Raw genomic sequence first — 14739 nt, 5'->3', positions numbered from 1 at the left:
TGGTGGGTGCACGAGTGACAGCAATGGTCGATAGATTGCAAGAAATGGAAGAAAGAAAAATGTAAAAGTGGTGCATATCTGAATAAGTGAGAGGCAGCAGGTGTGCAGACGAGTGAGTGAACGGCCTGAATTCAGTTGGTTGGGTGACGGTGTTTGTCGTGTCCGGTGCGGGGTTCAGGCCAATTGTGGACCAGTGGAAATTCTGCGAATCGGATCTGCCTGTATGTAGCAACTGAAGGAAAAGGTGACACAAAACCGGCATGCCTGCCCGGTTTACTGCTATTGGTGAAGCGACGAAATTTAGGAATGTCGCAATATCTGGCAGCGGTGGGATTCGAACCCACGCCCCCCGAAGAGACTGGAGCCTAAATCCAGCGCCTTAGACCGCTCGGCCACGCTACCACATCCCGTTGTTACGGAATCTGAAACTAGTACCTGGTGATTGAAATGTGGCATGGTCTTGTAAATACCAGGGGAAACAAAAGGAAATTAAATTCGTGGACGGCAAACTCACTTCTGATGCAACCCAGTGGATCAGAAGAAGCTACGTGTTCACAGGGCAACTCTAATAAATAGACGTTTGCTGGAACACAACCATTGTAAATTTCATTCATAATTTATCCCTGTTGTGTATTGCAAGCAGGAAGTTGGTGTAAGTAAAGTGTGATAAAAATAAGTGCGTTTGATTGTTGCTAGCAATAGAGGATTTTATTGCTGGTGTAAATAAGAATGCGACTAGCAGAGGATGGTTTCGATCCATCGACCTCTGTGTTATGGGCCCAGCACGCTTCCGCTGCGCCACTCTGCTTTCGGCTGGTGGGGGATCCCGGCTGGTGCTTAGGTTCCGATGCCTCACAGGCCTGTGTGTTAGCGAGACGAATGTCAGCATCCAGGCTGTGTTGTAAACTATAGCATGGCCCTCAAACCACCCAGAGACCCGGACCCCGCAGCACCCGTGTTTGCAGGCTCACTTGGCTGCACAATGTCACAAGGACACTCAGTATTACACCACCGACAATGGGACGGACACAAAAGGGCACAGAAAAAACCGGCAAGGGTCTTTCTGGCCATACAAAGGGAGGGACAGAGAAAGACACTGCGGAAAACAAAGAGAGAGAGAGAGACAGACAGACAGGCCGAATAACACGAAGCAGAGACAGAGACTGAGGGTAAACCGAGACTGCGAGAGAAACAGAGAGGGAGGTAGAAAGACAGGGAAACGGAGACTGAGATGAAGAGAGAGACATGCATGAAGGTGCGTTCTGCTGTGTAAACAAATTCCCTGTAGTGTAAAAATGTTCCCTGTTATATAAAATTGTTCCCTCTTGTGTAAAGATGGTCGCTGTTGTGTACAGATTCTCCCTGTTTTTTTAGAGGTTTTGTGTGCTTTGTAAAGATGTCCGCTATTGAGTAATGTGTTTCCTGTTGTGTAAAGGTACTCCGTGTTGTGTAACGGTGTTCCGTTTTGTGTGGAGGTATTCCCTGTCGTGTAAAGGCCAAGAGCATCATCTGGTGCTGGCGGCGCGGCGCTGCAGGAATGCGTTGAGAGTAAGGGGAAGGCCAAGGCTGCTGCAACTTTACAGCATTTGCAGCTTCTGTTGGTGCGAATAAAGTGTTTTGAAAGTTGTGTTGCAGGTTCTTGTGTTTATTGCAAGAAGGAAGTTGCTGTAAGTAAAGCATAAGGTGTGATAAAAAATATGACGCATTGAGCCTGAAATTTTGCATAATTCTAAGAGGAGAGAACAATAGGAATAATGTGCCCTCCTAATCACATCTTCCTCAGACTAATGCTATGAAAAACACATCTGACTCTCATCCTGAAGTCAGGGTCCAGATCCCCTCCCCCACACTTTTCTTTTGCAGAATGCATCTTCTCTTAACCATGTCTTAATGTAACTTTTGCTGTCTGGATAGGTTAGAATGAAAAAAAGATACTCGTGCTAAATTAATCGGATTGCAGCACACGAGGTGCTGTTCAACCGGCAAGTTTGGAAGGGCGAACGGGGAAACGACGGAGAGATGGTGGGTGCACGAGTGACAGCAATGGTCGATAGATTGCAAGAAATGGAAGAAAGAAAAATGTAAAAGTGGTGCATATCTGAATAAGTGAGAGGCAGCAGGTGTGCAGACGAGTGAGTGAACGGCCTGAATTCAGTTGGTTGGGTGACGGTGTTTGTCGTGTCCGGTGCGGGGTTCAGGCCAATTGTGGACCAGTGGAAATTCTGCGAATCGGATCTGCCTGTATGTAGCAACTGAAGGAAAAGGTGACACAAAACCGGCATGCCTGCCCGGTTTACTGCTATTGGTGAAGCGACGAAATTTAGGAATGTCGCAATATCTGGCAGCGGTGGGATTCGAACCCACGCCCCCCGAAGAGACTGGAGCCTAAATCCAGCGCCTTAGACCGCTCGGCCACGCTACCACATCCCGTTGTTACGGAATCTGAAACTAGTACCTGGTGATTGAAATGTGGCATGGTCTTGTAAATACCAGGGGAAACAAAAGGAAATTAAATTCGTGGACGGCAAACTCACTTCTGATGCAACCCAGTGGATCAGAAGAAGCTACGTGTTCACAGGGCAACTCTAATAAATAGACGTTTGCTGGAACACAACCATTGTAAATTTCATTCATAATTTATCCCTGTTGTGTATTGCAAGCAGGAAGTTGGTGTAAGTAAAGTGTGATAAAAATAAGTGCGTTTGATTGTTGCTAGCAATAGAGGATTTTATTGCTGGTGTAAATAAGAATGCGACTAGCAGAGGATGGTTTCGATCCATCGACCTCTGTGTTATGGGCCCAGCACGCTTCCGCTGCGCCACTCTGCTTTCGGCTGGTGGGGGATCCCGGCTGGTGCTTAGGTTCCGATGCCTCACAGGCCTGTGTGTTAGCGAGACGAATGTCAGCATCCAGGCTGTGTTGTAAACTATAGCATGGCCCTCAAACCACCCAGAGACCCGGACCCCGCAGCACCCGTGTTTGCAGGCTCACTTGGCTGCACAATGTCACAAGGACACTCAGTATTACACCACCGACAATGGGACGGACACAAAAGGGCACAGAAAAAACCGGCAAGGGTCTTTCTGGCCATACAAAGGGAGGGACAGAGAAAGACACTGCGGAAAACAAAGAGAGAGAGAGAGACAGACAGACAGGCCGAATAACACGAAGCAGAGACAGAGACTGAGGGTAAACCGAGACTGCGAGAGAAACAGAGAGGGAGGTAGAAAGACAGGGAAACGGAGACTGAGATGAAGAGAGAGACATGCATGAAGGTGCGTTCTGCTGTGTAAACAAATTCCCTGTAGTGTAAAAATGTTCCCTGTTATATAAAATTGTTCCCTCTTGTGTAAAGATGGTCGCTGTTGTGTACAGATTCTCCCTGTTTTTTTAGAGGTTTTGTGTGCTTTGTAAAGATGTCCGCTATTGAGTAATGTGTTTCCTGTTGTGTAAAGGTACTCCGTGTTGTGTAACGGTGTTCCGTTTTGTGTGGAGGTATTCCCTGTCGTGTAAAGGCCAAGAGCATCATCTGGTGCTGGCGGCGCGGCGCTGCAGGAATGCGTTGAGAGTAAGGGGAAGGCCAAGGCTGCTGCAACTTTACCGCATTTGCAGCTTCTGTTGGTGCGAATAAAGTGTTTTGAAAGTTGTGTTGCAGGTTCTTGTGTTTATTGCAAGAAGGAAGTTGCTGTAAGTAAAGCATAAGGTGTGATAAAAAATATGACGCATTGAGCCTGAAATTTTGCATAATTCTAAGAGGAGAGAACAATAGGAATAATGTGCCCTCCTAATCACATCTTCCTCAGACTAATGCTATGAAAAACACATCTGACTCTCATCCTGAAGTCAGGGTCCAGATCCCCTCCCCCACACTTTTCTTTTGCAGAATGCATCTTCTCTTAACCATGTCTTAATGTAACTTTTGCTGTCTGGATAGGTTAGAATGAAAAAAAGATACTCGTGTTAAATTAATCGGATTGCAGCACACGAGGTGCTGTTCAACCGGCAAGTTTGGAAGGGCGAACGGGGAAACGACGGAGAGATGGTGGGTGCACGAGTGACAGCAATGGTCGATAGATTGCAAGAAATGGAAGAAAGAAAAATGTAAAAGTGGTGCATATCTGAATAAGTGAGAGGCAGCAGGTGTGCAGACGAGTGAGTGAACGGCCTGAATTCAGTTGGTTGGGTGACGGTGTTTGTCGTGTCCGGTGCGGGGTTCAGGCCAATTGTGGACCAGTGGAAATTCTGCGAATCGGATCTGCCTGTATGTAGCAACTGAAGGAAAAGGTGACACAAAACCGGCATGCCTGCCCGGTTTACTGCTATTGGTGAAGCGACGAAATTTAGGAATGTCGCAATATCTGGCAGCGGTGGGATTCGAACCCACGCCCCCCGAAGAGACTGGAGCCTAAATCCAGCGCCTTAGACCGCTCGGCCACGCTACCACATCCCGTTGTTACGGAATCTGAAACTAGTACCTGGTGATTGAAATGTGGCATGGTCTTGTAAATACCAGGGGAAACAAAAGGAAATTAAATTCGTGGACGGCAAACTCACTTCTGATGCAACCCAGTGGATCAGAAGAAGCTACGTGTTCACAGGGCAACTCTAATAAATAGACGTTTGCTGGAACACAACCATTGTAAATTTCATTCATAATTTATCCCTGTTGTGTATTGCAAGCAGGAAGTTGGTGTAAGTAAAGTGTGATAAAAATAAGTGCGTTTGATTGTTGCTAGCAATAGAGGATTTTATTGCTGGTGTAAATAAGAATGCGACTAGCAGAGGATGGTTTCGATCCATCGACCTCTGTGTTATGGGCCCAGCACGCTTCCGCTGCGCCACTCTGCTTTCGGCTGGTGGGGGATCCCGGCTGGTGCTTAGGTTCCGATGCCTCACAGGCCTGTGTGTTAGCGAGACGAATGTCAGCATCCAGGCTGTGTTGTAAACTATAGCATGGCCCTCAAACCACCCAGAGACCCGGACCCCGCAGCACCCGTGTTTGCAGGCTCACTTGGCTGCACAATGTCACAAGGACACTCAGTATTACACCACCGACAATGGGACGGACACAAAAGGGCACAGAAAAAACCGGCAAGGGTCTTTCTGGCCATACAAAGGGAGGGACAGAGAAAGACACTGCGGAAAACAAAGAGAGAGAGAGAGACAGACAGACAGGCCGAATAACACGAAGCAGAGACAGAGACTGAGGGTAAACCGAGACTGCGAGAGAAACAGAGAGGGAGGTAGAAAGACAGGGAAACGGAGACTGAGATGAAGAGAGAGACATGCATGAAGGTGCGTTCTGCTGTGTAAACAAATTCCCTGTAGTGTAAAAATGTTCCCTGTTATATAAAATTGTTCCCTCTTGTGTAAAGATGGTCGCTGTTGTGTACAGATTCTCCCTGTTTTTTTAGAGGTTTTGTGTGCTTTGTAAAGATGTCCGCTATTGAGTAATGTGTTTCCTGTTGTGTAAAGGTACTCCGTGTTGTGTAACGGTGTTCCGTTTTGTGTGGAGGTATTCCCTGTCGTGTAAAGGCCAAGAGCATCATCTGGTGCTGGCGGCGCGGCGCTGCAGGAATGCGTTGAGAGTAAGGGGAAGGCCAAGGCTGCTGCAACTTTACAGCATTTGCAGCTTCTGTTGGTGCGAATAAAGTGTTTTGAAAGTTGTGTTGCAGGTTCTTGTGTTTATTGCAAGAAGGAAGTTGCTGTAAGTAAAGCATAAGGTGTGATAAAAAATATGACGCATTGAGCCTGAAATTTTGCATAATTCTAAGAGGAGAGAACAATAGGAATAATGTGCCCTCCTAATCACATCTTCCTCAGACTAATGCTATGAAAAACACATCTGACTCTCATCCTGAAGTCAGGGTCCAGATCCCCTCCCCCACACTTTTCTTTTGCAGAATGCATCTTCTCTTAACCATGTCTTAATGTAACTTTTGCTGTCTGGATAGGTTAGAATGAAAAAAAGATACTCGTGTTAAATTAATCGGATTGCAGCACACGAGGTGCTGTTCAACCGGCAAGTTTGGAAGGGCGAACGGGGAAACGACGGAGAGATGGTGGGTGCACGAGTGACAGCAATGGTCGATAGATTGCAAGAAATGGAAGAAAGAAAAATGTAAAAGTGGTGCATATCTGAATAAGTGAGAGGCAGCAGGTGTGCAGACGAGTGAGTGAACGGCCTGAATTCAGTTGGTTGGGTGACGGTGTTTGTCGTGTCCGGTGCGGGGTTCAGGCCAATTGTGGACCAGTGGAAATTCTGCGAATCGGATCTGCCTGTATGTAGCAACTGAAGGAAAAGGTGACACAAAACCGGCATGCCTGCCCGGTTTACTGCTATTGGTGAAGCGACGAAATTTAGGAATGTCGCAATATCTGGCAGCGGTGGGATTCGAACCCACGCCCCCCGAAGAGACTGGAGCCTAAATCCAGCGCCTTAGACCGCTCGGCCACGCTACCACATCCCGTTGTTACGGAATCTGAAACTAGTACCTGGTGATTGAAATGTGGCATGGTCTTGTAAATACCAGGGGAAACAAAAGGAAATTAAATTCGTGGACGGCAAACTCACTTCTGATGCAACCCAGTGGATCAGAAGAAGCTACGTGTTCACAGGGCAACTCTAATAAATAGACGTTTGCTGGAACACAACCATTGTAAATTTCATTCATAATTTATCCCTGTTGTGTATTGCAAGCAGGAAGTTGGTGTAAGTAAAGTGTGATAAAAATAAGTGCGTTTGATTGTTGCTAGCAATAGAGGATTTTATTGCTGGTGTAAATAAGAATGCGACTAGCAGAGGATGGTTTCGATCCATCGACCTCTGTGTTATGGGCCCAGCACGCTTCCGCTGCGCCACTCTGCTTTCGGCTGGTGGGGGATCCCGGCTGGTGCTTAGGTTCCGATGCCTCACAGGCCTGTGTGTTAGCGAGACGAATGTCAGCATCCAGGCTGTGTTGTAAACTATAGCATGGCCCTCAAACCACCCAGAGACCCGGACCCCGCAGCACCCGTGTTTGCAGGCTCACTTGGCTGCACAATGTCACAAGGACACTCAGTATTACACCACCGACAATGGGACGGACACAAAAGGGCACAGAAAAAACCGGCAAGGGTCTTTCTGGCCATACAAAGGGAGGGACAGAGAAAGACACTGCGGAAAACAAAGAGAGAGAGAGAGACAGACAGACAGGCCGAATAACACGAAGCAGAGACAGAGACTGAGGGTAAACCGAGACTGCGAGAGAAACAGAGAGGGAGGTAGAAAGACAGGGAAACGGAGACTGAGATGAAGAGAGAGACATGCATGAAGGTGCGTTCTGCTGTGTAAACAAATTCCCTGTAGTGTAAAAATGTTCCCTGTTATATAAAATTGTTCCCTCTTGTGTAAAGATGGTCGCTGTTGTGTACAGATTCTCCCTGTTTTTTTAGAGGTTTTGTGTGCTTTGTAAAGATGTCCGCTATTGAGTAATGTGTTTCCTGTTGTGTAAAGGTACTCCGTGTTGTGTAACGGTGTTCCGTTTTGTGTGGAGGTATTCCCTGTCGTGTAAAGGCCAAGAGCATCATCTGGTGCTGGCGGCGCGGCGCTGCAGGAATGCGTTGAGAGTAAGGGGAAGGCCAAGGCTGCTGCAACTTTACAGCATTTGCAGCTTCTGTTGGTGCGAATAAAGTGTTTTGAAAGTTGTGTTGCAGGTTCTTGTGTTTATTGCAAGAAGGAAGTTGCTGTAAGTAAAGCATAAGGTGTGATAAAAAATATGACGCATTGAGCCTGAAATTTTGCATAATTCTAAGAGGAGAGAACAATAGGAATAATGTGCCCTCCTAATCACATCTTCCTCAGACTAATGCTATGAAAAACACATCTGACTCTCATCCTGAAGTCAGGGTCCAGATCCCCTCCCCCACACTTTTCTTTTGCAGAATGCATCTTCTCTTAACCATGTCTTAATGTAACTTTTGCTGTCTGGATAGGTTAGAATGAAAAAAAGATACTCGTGTTAAATTAATCGGATTGCAGCACACGAGGTGCTGTTCAACCGGCAAGTTTGGAAGGGCGAACGGGGAAACGACGGAGAGATGGTGGGTGCACGAGTGACAGCAATGGTCGATAGATTGCAAGAAATGGAAGAAAGAAAAATGTAAAAGTGGTGCATATCTGAATAAGTGAGAGGCAGCAGGTGTGCAGACGAGTGAGTGAACGGCCTGAATTCAGTTGGTTGGGTGACGGTGTTTGTCGTGTCCGGTGCGGGGTTCAGGCCAATTGTGGACCAGTGGAAATTCTGCGAATCGGATCTGCCTGTATGTAGCAACTGAAGGAAAAGGTGACACAAAACCGGCATGCCTGCCCGGTTTACTGCTATTGGTGAAGCGACGAAATTTAGGAATGTCGCAATATCTGGCAGCGGTGGGATTCGAACCCACGCCCCCCGAAAAGACTGGAGCCTAAATCCAGCGCCTTAGACCGCTCGGCCACGCTACCACATCCCGTTGTTACGGAATCTGAAACTAGTACCTGGTGATTGAAATGTGGCATGGTCTTGTAAATACCAGGGGAAACAAAAGGAAATTAAATTCGTGGACGGCAAACTCACTTCTGATGCAACCCAGTGGATCAGAAGAAGCTACGTGTTCACAGGGCAACTCTAATAAATAGACGTTTGCTGGAACACAACCATTGTAAATTTCATTCATAATTTATCCCTGTTGTGTATTGCAAGCAGGAAGTTGGTGTAAGTAAAGTGTGATAAAAATAAGTGCGTTTGATTGTTGCTAGCAATAGAGGATTTTATTGCTGGTGTAAATAAGAATGCGACTAGCAGAGGATGGTTTCGATCCATCGACCTCTGGGTTATGGGCCCAGCACGCTTCTGCTGCGCCACTCTGCTTTCGGCTGGTGGGGGATCCCGGCTGGTGCTTAGGTTCCGATGCCTCACAGGCCTGTGTGTTAGCGAGACGAATGTCAGCATCCAGGCTGTGTTGTAAACTATAGCATGGCCCTCAAACCACCCAGAGACCCGGACCCCGCAGCACCCGTGTTTGCAGGCTCACTTGGCTGCACAATGTCACAAGGACACTCAGTATTACACCACCGACAATGGGACGGACACAAAAGGGCACAGAAAAAACCGGCAAGGGTCTTTCTGGCCATACAAAGGGAGGGACAGAGAAAGACACTGCGGAAAACAAAGAGAGAGAGAGAGACAGACAGACAGGCCGAATAACACGAAGCAGAGACAGAGACTGAGGGTAAACCGAGACTGCGAGAGAAACAGAGAGGGAGGTAGAAAGACAGGGAAACGGAGACTGAGATGAAGAGAGAGACATGCATGAAGGTGCGTTCTGCTGTGTAAACAAATTCCCTGTAGTGTAAAAATGTTCCCTGTTATATAAAATTGTTCCCTCTTGTGTAAAGATGGTCGCTGTTGTGTACAGATTCTCCCTGTTTTTTTAGAGGTTTTGTGTGCTTTGTAAAGATGTCCGCTATTGAGTAATGTGTTTCCTGTTGTGTAAAGGTACTCCGTGTTGTGTAACGGTGTTCCGTTTTGTGTGGAGGTATTCCCTGTCGTGTAAAGGCCAAGAGCATCATCTGGTGCTGGCGGCGCGGCGCTGCAGGAATGCGTTGAGAGTAAGGGGAAGGCCAAGGCTGCTGCAACTTTACAGCATTTGCAGCTTCTGTTGGTGCGAATAAAGTGTTTTGAAAGTTGTGTTGCAGGTTCTTGTGTTTATTGCAAGAAGGAAGTTGCTGTAAGTAAAGCATAAGGTGTGATAAAAAATATGACGCATTGAGCCTGAAATTTTGCATAATTCTAAGAGGAGAGAACAATAGGAATAATGTGCCCTCCTAATCACATCTTCCTCAGACTAATGCTATGAAAAACACATCTGACTCTCATCCTGAAGTCAGGGTCCAGATCCCCTCCCCCACACTTTTCTTTTGCAGAATGCATCTTCTCTTAACCATGTCTTAATGTAACTTTTGCTGTCTGGATAGGTTAGAATGAAAAAAAGATACTCGTGTTAAATTAATCGGATTGCAGCACACGAGGTGCTGTTCAACCGGCAAGTTTGGAAGGGCGAACGGGGAAACGACGGAGAGATGGTGGGTGCACGAGTGACAGCAATGGTCGATAGATTGCAAGAAATGGAAGAAAGAAAAATGAAAAAGTGGTGCATATCTGAATAAGTGAGAGGCAGCAGGTGTGCAGACGAGTGAGTGAACGGCCTGAATTCAGTTGGTTGGGTGACGGTGTTTGTCGTGTCCGGTGCGGGGTTCAGGCCAATTGTGGACCAGTGGAAATTCTGCGAATCGGATCTGCCTGAATGTAGCAACTGAAGGAAAAGGTGACACAAAACCGGCATGCCTGCCCGGTTTACTGCTGTTGGTGAAGCGACGAAATTTAGGAATGTCGCAATATCTGGCAGCGGTGGGATTCGAACCCACGCCCCCGAAGAGACTGGAGCCTAAATCCAGCGCCTTAGACCGCTCGGCCACGCTACCACATCCCGTTGTTACGGAATCTGAAACTAGTACCTGGTGATTGAAATGTGGCATGGTCTTGTAAATACCAGGGGAAACAAAAGGAAATTAAATTCGTGGACGGCAAACTCACTTCTGATGCAACCCAGTGGATCAGAAGAAGCTACGTGTTCACAGGGCAACTCTAATAAATAGACGTTTGCTGGAACACAACCATTGTAAATTTCATTCATAATTTATCCCTGTTGTGTATTGCAAGCAGGAAGTTGGTGTAAGTAAAGTGTGATAAAAATAAGTGCGTTTGATTGTTGCTAGCAATAGAGGATTTTATTGCTGGTGTAAATAAGAATGCGACTAGCAGAGGATGGTTTCGATCCATCGACCTCTGGGTTATGGGCCCAGCACGCTTCTGCTGCGCCACTCTGCTTTCGGCTGGTGGGGGATCCCGGCTGGTGCTTAGGTTCCGATGCCTCACAGGCCTGTGTGTTAGCGAGACGAATGTCAGCATCCAGGCTGTGTTGTAAACTATAGCATGGCCCTCAAACCACCCAGAGACCCGGACCCCGCAGCACCCGTGTTTGCAGGCTCACTTGGCTGCACAATGTCACAAGGACACTCAGTATTACACCACCGACAATGGGACGGACACAAAAGGGCACAGAAAAAACCGGCAAGGGTCTTTCTGGCCATACAAAGGGAGGGACAGAGAAAGACACTGCGGAAAACAAAGAGAGAGAGAGAGACAGACAGACAGGCCGAATAACACGAAGCAGAGACAGAGACTGAGGGTAAACCGAGACTGCGAGAGAAACAGAGAGGGAGGTAGAAAGACAGGGAAACGGAGACTGAGATGAAGAGAGAGACATGCATGAAGGTGCGTTCTGCTGTGTAAACAAATTCCCTGTAGTGTAAAAATGTTCCCTGTTATATAAAATTGTTCCCTCTTGTGTAAAGATGGTCGCTGTTGTGTACAGATTCTCCCTGTTTTTTTAGAGGTTTTGTGTGCTTTGTAAAGATGTCCGCTATTGAGTAATGTGTTTCCTGTTGTGTAAAGGTACTCCGTGTTGTGTAACGGTGTTCCGTTTTGTGTGGAGGTATTCCCTGTCGTGTAAAGGCCAAGAGCATCATCTGGTGCTGGCGGCGCGGCGCTGCAGGAATGCGTTGAGAGTAAGGGGAAGGCCAAGGCTGCTGCAACTTTACAGCATTTGCAGCTTCTGTTGGTGCGAATAAAGTGTTTTGAAAGTTGTGTTGCAGGTTCTTGTGTTTATTGCAAGAAGGAAGTTGCTGTAAGTAAAGCATAAGGTGTGATAAAAAATATGACGCATTGAGCCTGAAATTTTGCATAATTCTAAGAGGAGAGAACAATAGGAATAATGTGCCCTCCTAATCACATCTTCCTCAGACTAATGCTATGAAAAACACATCTGACTCTCATCCTGAAGTCAGGGTCCAGATCCCCTCCCCCACACTTTTCTTTTGCAGAATGCATCTTCTCTTAACCATGTCTTAATGTAACTTTTGCTGTCTGGATAGGTTAGAATGAAAAAAAGATACTCGTGTTAAATTAATCGGATTGCAGCACACGAGGTGCTGTTCAACCGGCAAGTTTGGAAGGGCGAACGGGGAAACGACGGAGAGATGGTGGGTGCACGAGTGACAGCAATGGTCGATAGATTGCAAGAAATGGAAGAAAGAAAAATGTAAAAGTGGTGCATATCTGAATAAGTGAGAGGCAGCAGGTGTGCAGACGAGTGAGTGAACGGCCTGAATTCAGTTGGTTGGGTGACGGTGTTTGTCGTGTCCGGTGCGGGGTTCAGGCCAATTGTGGACCAGTGGAAATTCTGCGAATCGGATCTGCCTGTATGTAGCAACTGAAGGAAAAGGTGACACAAAACCGGCAGGCCTGCCCGGTTTACTGCTGTTGGTGAAGCGACGAAATTTAGGAATGTCGCAATATCTGGCAGCGGTGGGATTCGAACCCACGCCCCCGAAGAGACTGGAGCCTAAATCCAGCGCCTTAGACCGCTCGGCCACGCTACCACATCCCGTTGTTACGGAATCTGAAACTAGTACCTGGTGATTGAAATGTGGCATGGTCTTGTAAATACCAGGGGAAACAAAAGGAAATTAAATTCGTGGACGGCAAACTCACTTCTGATGCAACCCAGTGGATCAGAAGAAGCTACGTGTTCACAGGGCAACTCTAATAAATAGACGTTTGCTGGAACACAACCATTGTAAATTTCATTCATAATTTATCCCTGTTGTGTATTGCAAGCAGGAAGTTGGTGTAAGTAAAGTGTGATAAAAATAAGTGCGTTTGATTGTTGCTAGCAATAGAGGATTTTATTGCTGGTGTAAATAAGAATGCGACTAGCAGAGGATGGTTTCGATCCATCGACCTCTGGGTTATGGGCCCAGCACGCTTCCGCTGCGCCACTCTGCTTTCGGCTGGTGGGGGATCCCGGCTGGTGCTTAGGTTCCGATGCCTCACAGGCCTGTGTGTTAGCGAGACGAATGTCAGCATCCAGGCTGTGTTGTAAACTATAGCATGGCCCTCAAACCACCCAGAGACCCGGACCCCGCAGCACCCGTGTTTGCAGGCTCACTTGGCTGCACAATGTCACAAGGACACTCAGTATTACACCACTGACAATGGGACGGACACAAAAGGACACAGAAAAAACCGGCAAGGGTCTTTCTGGCCATACAAAGGGAGGGACAGAGAAAGACACTGCGGAAACCAAAGAGAGAGAGAGAGACAGACAGACAGGCCGAATAACACGAAGCAGAGACAGAGACTGAGGGTAAACCGAGACTGCGAGAGAAACAGAGAGGGAGGTAGAAAGACAGGGAAACGGAGACTGAGATGAAGAGAGAGACATGCATGAAGGTGCGTTCTGCTGTGTAAACAAATTCCCTGTAGTGTAAAAATGTTCCCTGTTATATAAAATTGTTCCCTCTTGTGTAAAGATGGTCGCTGTTGTGTACAGATTCTCCCTGTTTTTTTAGAGGTTTTGTGTGCTTTGTAAAGATGTCCGCTATTGAGTAATGTGTTTCCTGTTGTGTAAAGGTACTCCGTGTTGTGTAACGGTGTTCCGTTTTGTGTGGAGGTATTCCCTGTCGTGTAAAGGCCAAGAGCATCATCTGGTGCTGGCGGCGCGGCGCTGCAGGAATGCGTTGAGAGTAAGGGGAAGGCCAAGGCTGCTGCAACTTTACAGCATTTGCAGCTTCTGTTGGTGCGAATAAAGTGTTTTGAAAGTTGTGTTGCAGGTTCTTGTGTTTATTGCAAGAAGGAAGTTGCTGTAAGTAAAGCATAAGGTGTGATAAAAAATATGACGCATTGAGCCTGAAATTTTGCATAATTCTAAGAGGAGAGAACAATAGGAATAATGTGCCCTCCTAATCACATCTTCCTCAGACTAATGCTATGAAAAACACATCTGACTCTCATCCTGAAGTCAGGGTCCAGATCCCCTCCCCCACACTTTTCTTTTGCAGAATGCATCTTCTCTTAACCATGTCTTAATGTAACTTTTGCTGTCTGGATAGGTTAGAATGAAAAAAAGATACTCGTGTTAAATTAATCGGATTGCAGCACACGAGTGAATGGGAGGTGCTGTTCAACCGGCAAGTTTGGAAGGGCGAACGGGGAAACGACGGAGAGATGGTGGGTGCACGAGTGACAGCAATGGTCGATAGATTGCAAGAAATGGAAGAAAGAAAAATGTAAAAGTGGTGCATATCTGAATAAGTGAGAGGCAGCAGGTGTGCAGACGAGTGAGTGAACGGCCTGAATTCAGTTGGTTGGGTGACGGTGTTTGTCGTGTCCGGTGCGGGGTTCAGGCCAATTGTGGACCAGTGGAAATTCTGCGAATCGGATCTGCCTGTATGTAGCAACTGAAGGAAAAGGTGACACAAAACCGGCATGCCTGCCCGGTTTACTGCTGTTGGTGAAGCGACGAAATTTAGGAATGTCGCAATATCTGGCAGCGGTGGGATTCGAACCCACGCCCCCGAAGAGACTGGAGCCTAAATCCAGCGCCTTAGACCGCTCGGCCACGCTACCACATCCCGTTGTTACGGAATCTGAAACTAGTACCTGGTGATTGAAATGTGGCATGGTCTTGTAAATACCAGGGGAAACAAAAGGAAATTAAATTCGTGGACGGCAAACTCACTTCTGATGCAACCCAGTGGATCAGAAGAAGCTACGTGTTCACAGGGCAACTCTAATAAATAGACGTTTGCTGGAACAC

The 14739-nt window shown here is 47.0% G+C and overlaps 8 non-coding genes across 8 annotated transcripts; all 8 read right to left on the bottom strand.

The window, feature by feature from the left end:
- Window positions 1-319: 319 nt before the first annotated feature.
- Window positions 320-402, bottom strand: trnal-uag (transfer RNA leucine (anticodon UAG)). Its single transcript has one exon. It is a non-coding gene; the product is annotated as a tRNA-Leu (tRNA).
- Window positions 403-2339: 1937 nt separating this feature from the next.
- trnal-uag (transfer RNA leucine (anticodon UAG)) lies at window positions 2340-2422 on the bottom strand. The gene has a single exon. It is a non-coding gene; the product is annotated as a tRNA-Leu (tRNA).
- A 1937-nt stretch (window positions 2423-4359) lies between these two features.
- On the bottom strand, window positions 4360-4442 carry trnal-uag (transfer RNA leucine (anticodon UAG)). Its single transcript has one exon. It is a non-coding gene; the product is annotated as a tRNA-Leu (tRNA).
- A 1937-nt stretch (window positions 4443-6379) lies between these two features.
- Window positions 6380-6462, bottom strand: trnal-uag (transfer RNA leucine (anticodon UAG)). Its single transcript has one exon. It is a non-coding gene; the product is annotated as a tRNA-Leu (tRNA).
- Window positions 6463-8399: 1937 nt separating this feature from the next.
- trnal-uag (transfer RNA leucine (anticodon UAG)) lies at window positions 8400-8482 on the bottom strand. Its single transcript has one exon. It is a non-coding gene; the product is annotated as a tRNA-Leu (tRNA).
- Window positions 8483-10419: 1937 nt separating this feature from the next.
- On the bottom strand, window positions 10420-10501 carry trnal-uag (transfer RNA leucine (anticodon UAG)). The gene has a single exon. It is a non-coding gene; the product is annotated as a tRNA-Leu (tRNA).
- A 1937-nt stretch (window positions 10502-12438) lies between these two features.
- trnal-uag (transfer RNA leucine (anticodon UAG)) lies at window positions 12439-12520 on the bottom strand. The gene has a single exon. It is a non-coding gene; the product is annotated as a tRNA-Leu (tRNA).
- A 1947-nt stretch (window positions 12521-14467) lies between these two features.
- Window positions 14468-14549, bottom strand: trnal-uag (transfer RNA leucine (anticodon UAG)). Its single transcript has one exon. It is a non-coding gene; the product is annotated as a tRNA-Leu (tRNA).
- Between the last annotated feature and the right edge of the window lie 190 nt (window positions 14550-14739).

The sequence above is a fragment of the Somniosus microcephalus genome, unplaced genomic scaffold (genome assembly GCF_052327205.1).
Source record: "Somniosus microcephalus isolate GS21.2 unplaced genomic scaffold, FLI_Smic_1.0 unresolved_chr3, whole genome shotgun sequence".
Lineage (NCBI taxonomy): Eukaryota > Metazoa > Chordata > Chondrichthyes > Squaliformes > Somniosidae > Somniosus > Somniosus microcephalus.
The sequence above is the reverse complement of the archived record's forward strand: the minus strand, read 5'-3'. Positions and strand labels throughout refer to the sequence as shown.